We start from the raw sequence: 11,679 nt of genomic DNA on the forward strand, positions 1-11,679 counted from the left end.
GATTACCAGTGACTCCGAAGAAAAAAGACTTTATTTGGGTAATAGTCGACAAATTGACTAAGTCGTCTCATTTTATACTGGTACACACTAACTTTTCTCTTGTCAAGTTAGCTAATTTGTACATCTCAGAGATTGTTAGACTTCACAGTGTACCTTTGTCAATCATTTCGGATAGAGACCTGAGGTTCACATCTCGATTTTGGAAAAAGTTACAAGCGGCTTTGGGTACGAAACTGAATTTTAGTACTGCTTTCCACCCGCAGACCGATGGACAATCCGAGAGAATAATTCAGACACTTGAGGATATGCTTCGATGCTGTGTTCCTGAGTTTAGAGGTAGTTGGGAAGTTTATTTTCCTTTGGTCAAGTTCGCTTACAACAACAACTATCAGTCTAGTTTGAAGATGGCTCCTTACGAAGCCTTGTATGGACAAAGATGTCGAACTCCCTTGTATTGGACAGAGCTCAAGGAAAGTAAGATTTACGAAGTTGATTTGATTAAAGAAACTGAGGATAAGGTTAAAGTGATTCGAGATTGTTTAAAAGTGGCATTAGATAGACAAAAATCGTATGCGGATTTAAAAAGGAAAGAGATCGAATATGAAGTTGGCGACAATGTATTTTTGAAAGTGTCGCAATGGAAAAAGGTTCTAAGATTTGGTAAGAAAGGAAAGTTAAGCCCTCATTTTATTGGACCTTACGAGATCACCGAGAGAATTGGGTCGGTTGCCTATCGCTTAGCTTTGCCATCAGAGTTAGAAAGAATTCATGACGTGTTCCAGGTGTCCATGTTACATTGATATCGATTAGACCCCTCGCATGTGATTACTCCAACTGAGGTTGAGATCCAATCGGATATGACTTATGGTGAAAAACCAGTTAAGACTTTGGCAAAAGAAGTTAAGCAATGGAGGAATAAAAGTGTGGCTCTTGTGAAAGTACTTTGGCATCGACATGGAGTCAAAGAGGCCACTTGGGAACCCGAGGAGGCTATGAGAAGTCAGCATCCGAATTTATTTCCAGGTAAGACTTTCAAGGACGAAAGTCCTCAAGGGGGAGAATTGTAACTTCCTGAAATATGGTCTAGTTGGAATAATGGTTTCGAGACCATAAATCCGAAGCTAAAATATTTAGATTTTGATTATTATGAGATTCAGAATATAAGACTATGCATGTCGTAAAGTTTCATGATGAAATTTTAAGAATAAAGTGTCTAATTACAAAATAAGGAACTAAATTGAATAAGATGAAAAACTTGGGTTTTAGGTGCAATTTGTGGGGAATTGTTTAGAAATATGAATTAGAAGGCCCTAAAGAGAAGTTTTCCTAATTTCTAAATTTTTGGACAAATATGGACATCTATGGAAATTTTTGTAAGTTTAGTGAGTAAGGGCATTTTGGTCATTTGGATATTAAATGAATTAAAAAGGGGAAAAGAGCTAAAAATCAGCTCATCTTCCTCATGTTGCTGCCAAAAATTCAAAGGTACCATAGCTAGGGTTTCTTCAACTTTCAAGCTTGAAAGTAAGTCAATCCTAACCCCGTTTTTAATTCTCTCTGTATTTTTGACATCCTTGCAATTTGCTCTCTTCATTTCTACCCATATTTCATGCTAGGGTTTATTTTTAGAAATTTCCCACGCATGAGTTAGATGTATTTTGGTGGATTATGGAAGAATATGATAATTTAAGGTATGAGGAACAACTTTTGTTAAGAGATTTTGCATAGAAACCCTAAAAAGGACTTATTTGTAAAAGTTATGAAAATGGGTAAAAAAGTGTGAAATGAAAGAAAGTATGGGCTGCTTTAAGTACAAGAGGTATTCGGCTAGGCTTGGGTAACCAAAAAATCAATTCCATTACATCATACGAGCCTAACGACTAATTTGTGAATAAGTGAAAGTTTATGGGTAAAAGGGGTAATTTTATCAAAGCATGAATTTAGGGTCGATTTGAGTAATGTATAAAGTTAATGAGCTAAATTTGTTAGGATAGATCAAGAAAGACAAGAATCGAGTATTGATAAAGGCAAGAACAAAGTGTACGAGGCACAGGCACTATTTTGAATATTTTGTACCGAGGTAAGTACATGTACAAATAAGTACCTTAATTAATGTTTTAAATGTTTAAATAACATATGGGTAATTAATATATTATTTGGTTACCTTGTTGCTATAATATGTTTTGATGTTTTATTCTTATGTTACAAGTGTTGCCATGTTAGCATTTGTATATGATAAGGTCATGTGTTATAAAGCTAACATTCCAAGAATGTTCGACAAAGAGACGTAAATCCAAAAATCCTGTTTGAGCTTAGGAATAGGTAAGGATACAAGTGACATGTCACTAGGATAGCTATGTAAGTATGAGCTTGTTTGATGACATGATACATGCTAGGTCCGGGAGCTTGTGTAGCCCCATTGAGAGGCATGTAATTATGTGGTACACGTTAGGTCCGGGAGCTTATGTAGCCCTATTGAGAGGCGTGGCAATGTGATGCATGCTAGGTCTGGGTGCTCATATGTAGCCCTGTTGAGAGGCGTGCTATGTCATGATTATGGCACTTCGGTGTGTTTATATCCATGTATCCTATCCGTTATTCCAAATGTTCAGTGGGTAATGTATACGAGGTTCAAACGTAAACTAAGTAAAATGCATATGTGTACAGGGGAGCAAAGTATGTGTTTAATCTATGTACTTCTATGACTATGATCATCCATGGAAATATATGTTTTTATGTATTATGCTTATAAATAAAATTTAGATTACATGTTTGATGAAAGGTATGAAAAGGTGACAAAGGTGTAAATAATATTCGATGGTTTAATTAAGATTTACTTTATATGTATGTGTACTTACTAAGCTTCATAGCTTACTCCACCCTTTTCTATTTCTTTTAGATTCGTCAAGCTAGCTCAAAAGATCGAGAACGTCGAAGCTCGAGTCACACTATCAACTAAACTTTGGGTATAATACATTTGATTATTTTGAGTCAAGGCATGTATAGGTGATTGTTATTTTGTATATGTGTCATGTCATGTGGCTAGCCCACAGTAATGGTTTCCTAGTTGGTATGATTATTTTGTATATGGCCAAGTGAATTGGTCCATATAGTTAATTAGAGTGTTTTCTTATAATTATCTCTTGATTTCTTGCCAAATTATGTATGTGATTGTGGTCTATGCTAGATAGTAGGATGTTAAGCATGTTGGAGTACATGAGGGTTCTTGGGTGACCAATAGCGTGGATGATAGCATCCAAATGGACCACATGAATAGACACATGGATAGCTGTCTAAACCGTGTGCGACACACAGACAGCCCACACGGCCGTGTCATTCAACCGTGTGTCCCCTACACCCCAAAATTTCCATGTTGCATGCTTTTTAGTAACTACACGGGTTCGAGACTTTGCCGTGTGTCTCATCCGTGTGTGGCACACAGGCAAACCACACGGGCATATGCTTTGGCCGTGTGTCCCTAAATGGATGATGACGTCATAAACAAAATGTTTAGGTTTTTAAACATGGGCGACAACCCGGGGGTGTCTAGGTCGTGTGGGGGACATGGGCCGAGGTCACGGGCTTGTGTCTAGGCCGTGTGAAAACCACTGCACCTTGAACTGAATTAAAAAAATTTCAAGATCCCACACGGGCTAGAGGCACGGGCATGTCCCACGCACATGGGCGTGTGAGGCCAGAACACAAAAATTTTCTTAAGTTTTTCATACGTTCTCAGTTCATCCCGGACCACTTCAAATGTATGCTTCGGGCCTCGTAAGCCCATATAATGGACAAAATGATGAAATTAAAATTTTCTTAAGTTTTTCATACGTTCTCGGTTCGTCCGGTAATGCCTTGTACCTTATCCCGGTCTCGGGTATGGGTAAGGGTGTGTGACAGACATGGTCTTACACTGGCTCTCATAATGTGGCTGATGCATGTCCCAGACATGTTTTACACTAGCTCACACAAATTGTAACACCCCGAACCCGAGACCATCGCCGGTGTCGGACACGAGGGGTTAGCAAGCCAAGTTCACTTGTTTTGCCCATCCATTGGACATTTCCAGTCAGGCTGGAAAAACTGCGTCACTGTCGCCTTAAAATCATATCTCGAGTTTCAAAACTCGAAACTGGTTTCGTAAATTTTCCTGAATTTAGACTCATATATCCATCCATGGATTTATTTCTAGAATTTTGGTCGGGCCAATTGGTACAGTTTATTAGTTAAAGTCACCCATGTTACAGGGATCGACTGCTCTGACCTTCGCGCGGTATAACTTGAATATCTCTCTGTACAGGGCTTTAATGTTGGTGCCGTTTGTTTCTAATGAAACTAGACTCAAAATCGAATCTGTACATATAAGGTATGTCTCCTAATTCTTTCTGGATAATTTATAGTAAATTTTAAAGTTGCGACAGGGAACCCAGAAACCGTTCTGGCCCTGTCTTACAATAGCTTTAATATCTCTTAACATGTAACTCCTATGACCATTTCGTTTCTTCCATATGAAAATAGACTCATCAATGTTCATTTACATAGCTGATTCACTATTTAATACCATTCCTAAAAATTTTGGTGATTTTCACATTCACGTTACTGCAGCTGGCAGCATCTGTTTTAAGGTAGGTCTTACCTATTTTGTAGTCTCCATGAACCAACTAGTCTTGCCTTACATAGGTCCACATATGATCATTTTAACCATGCCAATGGCTGATCATGTGACCAACATTCCCATTTCCAATTCATAGTCACATCATGACACCATATATATATATACAAACCGCAAATAGTTTAAGTTGATACTTCACTATTACGAGCCATTTTCGCATGGCCGTACACATATACATCATAACATATTTAAACCAACAAGGGTAGTCCTATACATGCCATTTCAAGTTCAACCAAGAATTTATACCAAAATGGGGGCTTGATAGTGTGGATGACTTCGACTTCAACGATCCCGAATCCGATTGCTATCGAGCGAAATCTAGAAAACGAGAGCCAAAGCAATGAGTAAGCATTTTATGCTTAGTAAGTCTCAAGGAATATAATCAACTCTAATTACAGCAATACATTCACATAGTTAAATGCATCATTTCATTAATGCACATTCACATAATCATACTTACTTCACCATCCCAACTCTTATGTTCATACACAAATAACGGCTTCATTAAGGCCGATAACTCGTTCCATCATAGGAGCGGATATTCACACGCTCTTACTCCTAGCGCATAAAGCACACACCGCACTTACCTTGTCATTGGGAAATTTCACAAGTGCATTAGCTGAAATTTTCCAGCAAGCTTATAATTTTCAAATCACATACCTTCGAGTTTAACCGGATGTCGCTACTCGATCAATCGCCTTCGGACATAGCCCGGTTATGGTAACCCGCACCAAGGCCTACGGACTTAACCCGGATATCACGATTTGCACAAATGCCTTGGTCTTAGCCCGGATTTAACAACTTGCACGAATGCCTTCGGTCTTAGCCCGGATATAGCTACTAGCACAATTGCCTTGGTCTTAACCGGATATAATTTTCAGCATAATTGTCTTCGGCCTTAGCCCGGATATCATTCAATTTCTCATGCACACATACATCAATAATCATTGGACATACATATTTCATTTTCCTTACTAAGGCTCAAACACAATTATAATCATTAGCATATTCGCCTTGAGACTTAGCCCGGTGGAATTCAAATACTCATACACACATAATCAATAATCATACACATCCATATTTCATCTCACATAATTCAAGTAAGGTCACTTCTTGAGGACTTACCTCGGATGTTGTCGAACGGCTTTTACGGCTATTCGATTACTTTTCCTTCCCTTGTCCAATTGTGGCCCTCTTAGCTCTTGAGCTAATTCAAACAAATTCAATTTATCAAAACCTCATTGTGCTAGCTTATGGCGAATATGACAAGGAATTTAAATGGTCATATGGCCACCCTTTAGCTTGAATACACAATGGTCATGCACATTTTATACTACATCAAGCAATTCAATACAATTTATTCGAGCATCAAGGAAAAGCTAAGGCCTTCAATAGGCTACCCAAGGCCGAATATACTTGTCCATGTTGAGGCCAATTATGCACTTAATACCACACAAAACAGCATGCATTTTACTAGTTAATGCTTTGCATATTGTAGCTCAAAACTTACAATATAGCATCAAGCACTCATATGTGTGCTAGGCCAAATGTGCTTACAATTTCACAATTATTCTTCAACATCTTCTTCTTTAAACAAACTTATTCATCACTTCCTTCATAACCAAAACATCATGTGCAAACATATATATACATATATGAGCATGGCCGAATTTCAAGGTGTCCATAGCCATCCAAAACACAAATTTTAACTAACATGCAAGAAGCATGAACCATGCTCATGAATGCATCATGGCGAATATGACAATCATGCTCCTTTTCAACTTCAATCATGATAAAACAAAAGAAAGCTCAAAAATCTTACTCAAGAGTAGACAATCCATCATTGCATACATCATCATCAAGCTTCACACTTAGCATGCAATGGCTTTATCACCATAACAACTTTGGCCAAATACCATTTCCATGGCTTAACAAAGATTTGAGCCATGGCTAACATGCACATCAAGTTAGCAACCAAAACATGCATGAAACTCCTAACACAACCTCATACATACCTTAATCTTGATGCAAACTTAGCCAAATCTCCTTCTAGATCTCTTCCAAACCAAGCATGAAGCAAAAATCCTCCTTCTTCCTTAGTTTTGGCTCAAAGAAAGGATGAACAAAATTTTTTCTTTCGTTCTCTACAACTCACGGCAATGGGGGGATTACCACACTCACACACATTTTTTTTTCATTTTTTATCACCCATACACCTTTGTTTATTATTTCACCCTAATGCACCAACAAAACATGTTTCATGACATGTTTAGCCCATCCTCCTTGTCATGGCCGCCACCACCTATAAAGGGGAATTTGACATGCAAGTCCATTATTTTGCATGCATGCTTTAATTAGTCATCACACATTTCCTATCATACTTTCAAAGTTCATTACTAAGTCCTTTCTTGTGGAATTCACCCTTATAACACTAAATCAATCATCATAAAATGTCATACATGAGCACACACATATTATAGGCATCAAAATAAATTTTAATTATTTTTATGCCTCGGTTTTGTGGTCCCGAGACCACCTTCCGACTAGGGTCAATTTTGGCTGTCACAACTCTCCCCACTTAAGAAATTTTCGTCCCCAAAATCTTACCGTAAATAGGTTTGGATATCGCTCTTTCATAGAGTTCTCGGTCTCCCAAGTAGCTTCTTCTATCCCGTGCTTGAGCCATAACACTTTTACTAGCGGAACCCGCTTGTTTCACAACTCTTTCACTTCTCGTGATAGGATACGAATCGGTTCTTCCTCATAACTCATATTAGCTTGAATTTCAATTTCTGATGGACTAATCACGTGCGATGGATCGGATCTATAGCGTCAAAGCATCGAAACGTGAAAGACATCGTGAACCTTTTCGAGTTCGGGGGCAAAATCAAACGATATGCCACCGGATCGACTCGCTTCGGATATCTCATATGGCCCAACGAACCTCGGCTCAACTTGCCCTTACGGCCGAATCGAGTATCTTTTTCCAAGGCGATACCTTGAGAAACACTTTATCACCCACGATACTCGATATCCTTACGCTTCAGTCCGCGTCGACTTCTAACGATCGGAGGCTATCTTCGACTTTCACGGATAACTTTCACTTTCTGCTCAAAGATCCCTAATCAAATCCACCCGAAAATCTTGCTTTCACCGAGCTCATCCAAAACAATGGTGTACGGCATTTACGAATCGTACAAGGCCTAGTAGGGTGCCATCTTAATACTTGATTGAAAGTCGTTGTTGTAAGCGAATTCAATCAACGGCAAATACCGCTCCCATAAACCACTAAACTCGAGGACGCAACATCTTAACATATCCTCAAGTATCCGAATTATCCGCTCGGATTGACCATCGGTTTGGGGGTGAAAGGCGGTCTGAAATGCAACTTGGTACCCAAGGCTTCTTGCAACTTTTTCCAAAATCGCGAGGTAAATCTCGGATCTCTATCCGACACGATGGAAATAGGCACCCGTGTAATCTCACAACCGAGAAACGCGTACAATTCAGCTAATTTGTCAATTGAAAAATCCGTGCGACGGGGACAAAGTGGGCCGACTTAGTCAATCGATCTACCACGACCCGCATCGCATCCTTCTTACTTGTCGACAATGGCGGTCCGGATACAAAGTCCATTGTGACTCGATCCCATTTCCACTCGGGTATCGTGATTGGTCAAGTAATCTCAAGGCACTGATGTTCCGCTTTCACTTGTTGACATATTAAACATCTCAAACAAAGTCGGAGATGTCTCGCTTCATACCATGCCACCAAAACCGACGCTTTCAAATCATTGTACATCTTCGTACTCCCGGGTGGATTGCCATTCGCTACAATGGGCTTCATTCGAATTATCGAAATGAGTTCAATTCTTTGGAACACACAGACGACTTTTGAACCTCAAACAATCGTCATCATCGATTTGAAACTCGAATCCTTGTTTGGAACACACTCAAATTTCGTTTTGCGCCAACTCGTCGTCGACTTTCTCGAGCTTCTCGAATTTGATGTATCAATAGTGGTTTGGCTTTCAATTCAGCTACTAACACACTATCGGATCGAATGCACAAGTGCACGCTCATCGCTCGTAAGCGAATAATGATTTACGACTCAAGGCATCCGCAACCACATTCGCCTTTCCCGGTGATAGTCAATGACCAGCTCGTAATCCTTTAACACTCGAGCCAACGCCTTTGTCGCAGATTTAAGTCTCTTTGGATCATCAAATATTTGAGACTTTTGTGATCCGAGTATACATGGCACCTTTCACCAAATAAGTAATGTCACCAAATCTTTAAGGCGAATACGATGGCGGCCAATTCGAGATCATGAGTCGGATAATTTTTCTCATGTGGCTTTAATTGCCTCGACGACAGGCCACAACTCGACCTTCTTGCATTAATACGCAACCTAACCCAAGTAGAGAGGCGTCGCTATAGATGACAAGCTCTTTGCTTGGACTCGGGTTGCACTAGAATTGGGGCTTCAATCAAATAAGTTTTCAGTTGATCGAAACTTTTTGGCATTTCTCCATCCATTCAACTTAACATCCTTTTGGAGTAAGCGTCATCGGCGTGGCTATCGTTGAGAAGCCTTTACAAATCGTCGGTAATAACCGCAAGCCCCAAAAGTCTCGAACCTCGAGAATATTTCTGAGGCTTCCAATTAAGTATGGCTGAAATTTTATTCTGCCGACTCGAATACCCGATCAGATACCACATGACCCAAGAAGCTAACCTCTCTTAACCGTAACTCACACTTGTTTAACTTAGCATATAATTGCTTATCCCGTAAAATTTGCAAAGACTAACCGCAGTGTTCAAAGATGTTCGGTCTCATTTCTTGAATAGACCAAGATGTCATCAATGAACACGACTACTTAATCGATCCAAATATGGTCTAAAGATCCGATTCATTAAATCCATAAATACCGCAGGGCATTAGTGAGCCCAAACGGCATCACTAGGAACTCATAGTGACCATATCTCGTTTTGAAGGCGCCTTTGGTACGTCCCAATCTCGGATTCGCAATTGATAATAGCCCGATCTCAAATCTATTTTCGAGAACACCGAGGCTCCCTTTAGTTGATCGAACAAGTCATCGATACGTGGCAACGGATATTTGTTCTTTATTATCGCTTTATTAAGTCGACGATAATCGATGCACACCGCATGGTTCCATCCTTCTTTTCACGAACAACACCGGCGCACCCTAAGGCGAAAAACTCAAGCGAGCAAAACCTCTATCCACCAATTCTTGCAATCGAAGCTTCCAACTCCTTTAATTCGTTGGTGCCATACGATACGGAGCTATCGAAATTGGAGTGGTACCGGTACCAATTCGATGCCAAATTCTATTTCCGAAGGTGGTAAACCCGCAATTCTTCAGGAAAACATCCGGGTATTCACAAACCACGCGCACAGATTCGGGTTTCTTTTCGATTCCTTGTCATCGAAAGCACGACGCAAGGTACGCCGCACTCTTTTCTTACATATTTTCGGGCCAACATTGCGATATTACAACTGGCAACCCCTTTAAGTCCGTAGACTTAACCCGAATTATCTCGTTATTCGCGCACCTCAAATCGATAGTCTTGCTTTTGCAATTTACGACCGCATCGTGCATGGTCAACCCATTCAAACCAAGAATAACGTCGAATTCATCGAACGGAAAAAGCATCAAGTCCGCCGGGAAACAAGAACCTCGGAACACTAGGGGACTTTTCTTGCACACTTTGTTGACAAGCACGTAATGACCCAAGGGGTTTGACACCGAATTACAAACTCGAGAGACTCAATAGGCAAAGTCTTACCGGATGCTAAGGTCTCACATATATAAGATTGAGTAGAACCGTGGTCAATCAAAGCAATCACATTAGTATTGAAAAGAGTGAAAGCACCGTGAATGACATCCGGAGAGGCAAGATCCTCGCGTGCGCCAGATGGCATAAGTCCTCACAGAGCACGAGCCTCGGATCGATGGTAGCATCTCTAGATCCTCTCTAACCGCCATCGACATTGCCCATATTTCTAGGTGGCCTACCTCGAGCGATGGTAGCACCCGAGTTTCCACTCGACTCACATTCTGCTCAAGCATCCTCGGCAATCCTTCCTAAAGTGGTCGGCCGATCCACACTTATAGCGAGAGCGATCACGAAACCAACAGCTCCCGAATGCCATTTGCCACAATGTTGACACTCCGCCTCTCTCGGCGATCATTTCCACCATCGGCGATCGAAGTGACTCGTGTGGTCACAGGGGTCGATCGCGTCCTCGTCTAGAAAAGCCCAAAGCGCCTCTAGACCGGTTCACATTATCTCGAAATCTCTTGATTGCTGTTGAAGAGACTTTCCGAGGACCTCTTCGAATTCTCCGGTTCCCACATCAGCTTTTTGTTTCTCCTTTCTAAGCTCTTCGACTTTACAAGCTCGCTCAACAAGTACTACGATCTCGTATTTCGAGAATGCCAACGAACATCCTTATATCATCATTCACCCATCCTCGAGCGTTTACACATAATAGCTTGGACGAAATGCATTCTCGCGTGTATCGGCTAAGCCTCACAAATTTTCGTTCATAGTCGGTAACCGACATAGAACCTTGCTTAAGATCAAGAAATTCCCTTCGCTTTTGGTCGATGAATCTCGATCGATATACTTTTTTTTTTTTCGAACTTGGTTTGAAAGAATTCCCAAGTCACTTGCTCTCTAGGTACCACGAAGTCGAGTACTCCACCAATAGTAGGTGGAATCACGTAGCAAGGAGATGGTACACTTTAAGCACTCATCGGTGTACAAGATAGCTCATCGAGCACCGGATAGTGTTGTCCAACCAAAATTCAGCTCGTTCGGCATCATCATCATCCGTAGCTTTAAATTCAGTGGCCCCATGTTTTGAATCCTATCGACTGGGGCTTACTTGACCTTATTTGGTCGATTACGGAGGTATTGTAGGTGCGGGGTTGCATTTGTCGGGAATGGAGGTTGTGGGACAGCCGTGTTAGTTCG

This window comes from Gossypium arboreum, chromosome 13 (assembly GCF_025698485.1).
Source record: "Gossypium arboreum isolate Shixiya-1 chromosome 13, ASM2569848v2, whole genome shotgun sequence".
Taxonomy (NCBI): Eukaryota; Viridiplantae; Streptophyta; class Magnoliopsida; order Malvales; family Malvaceae; genus Gossypium; species Gossypium arboreum.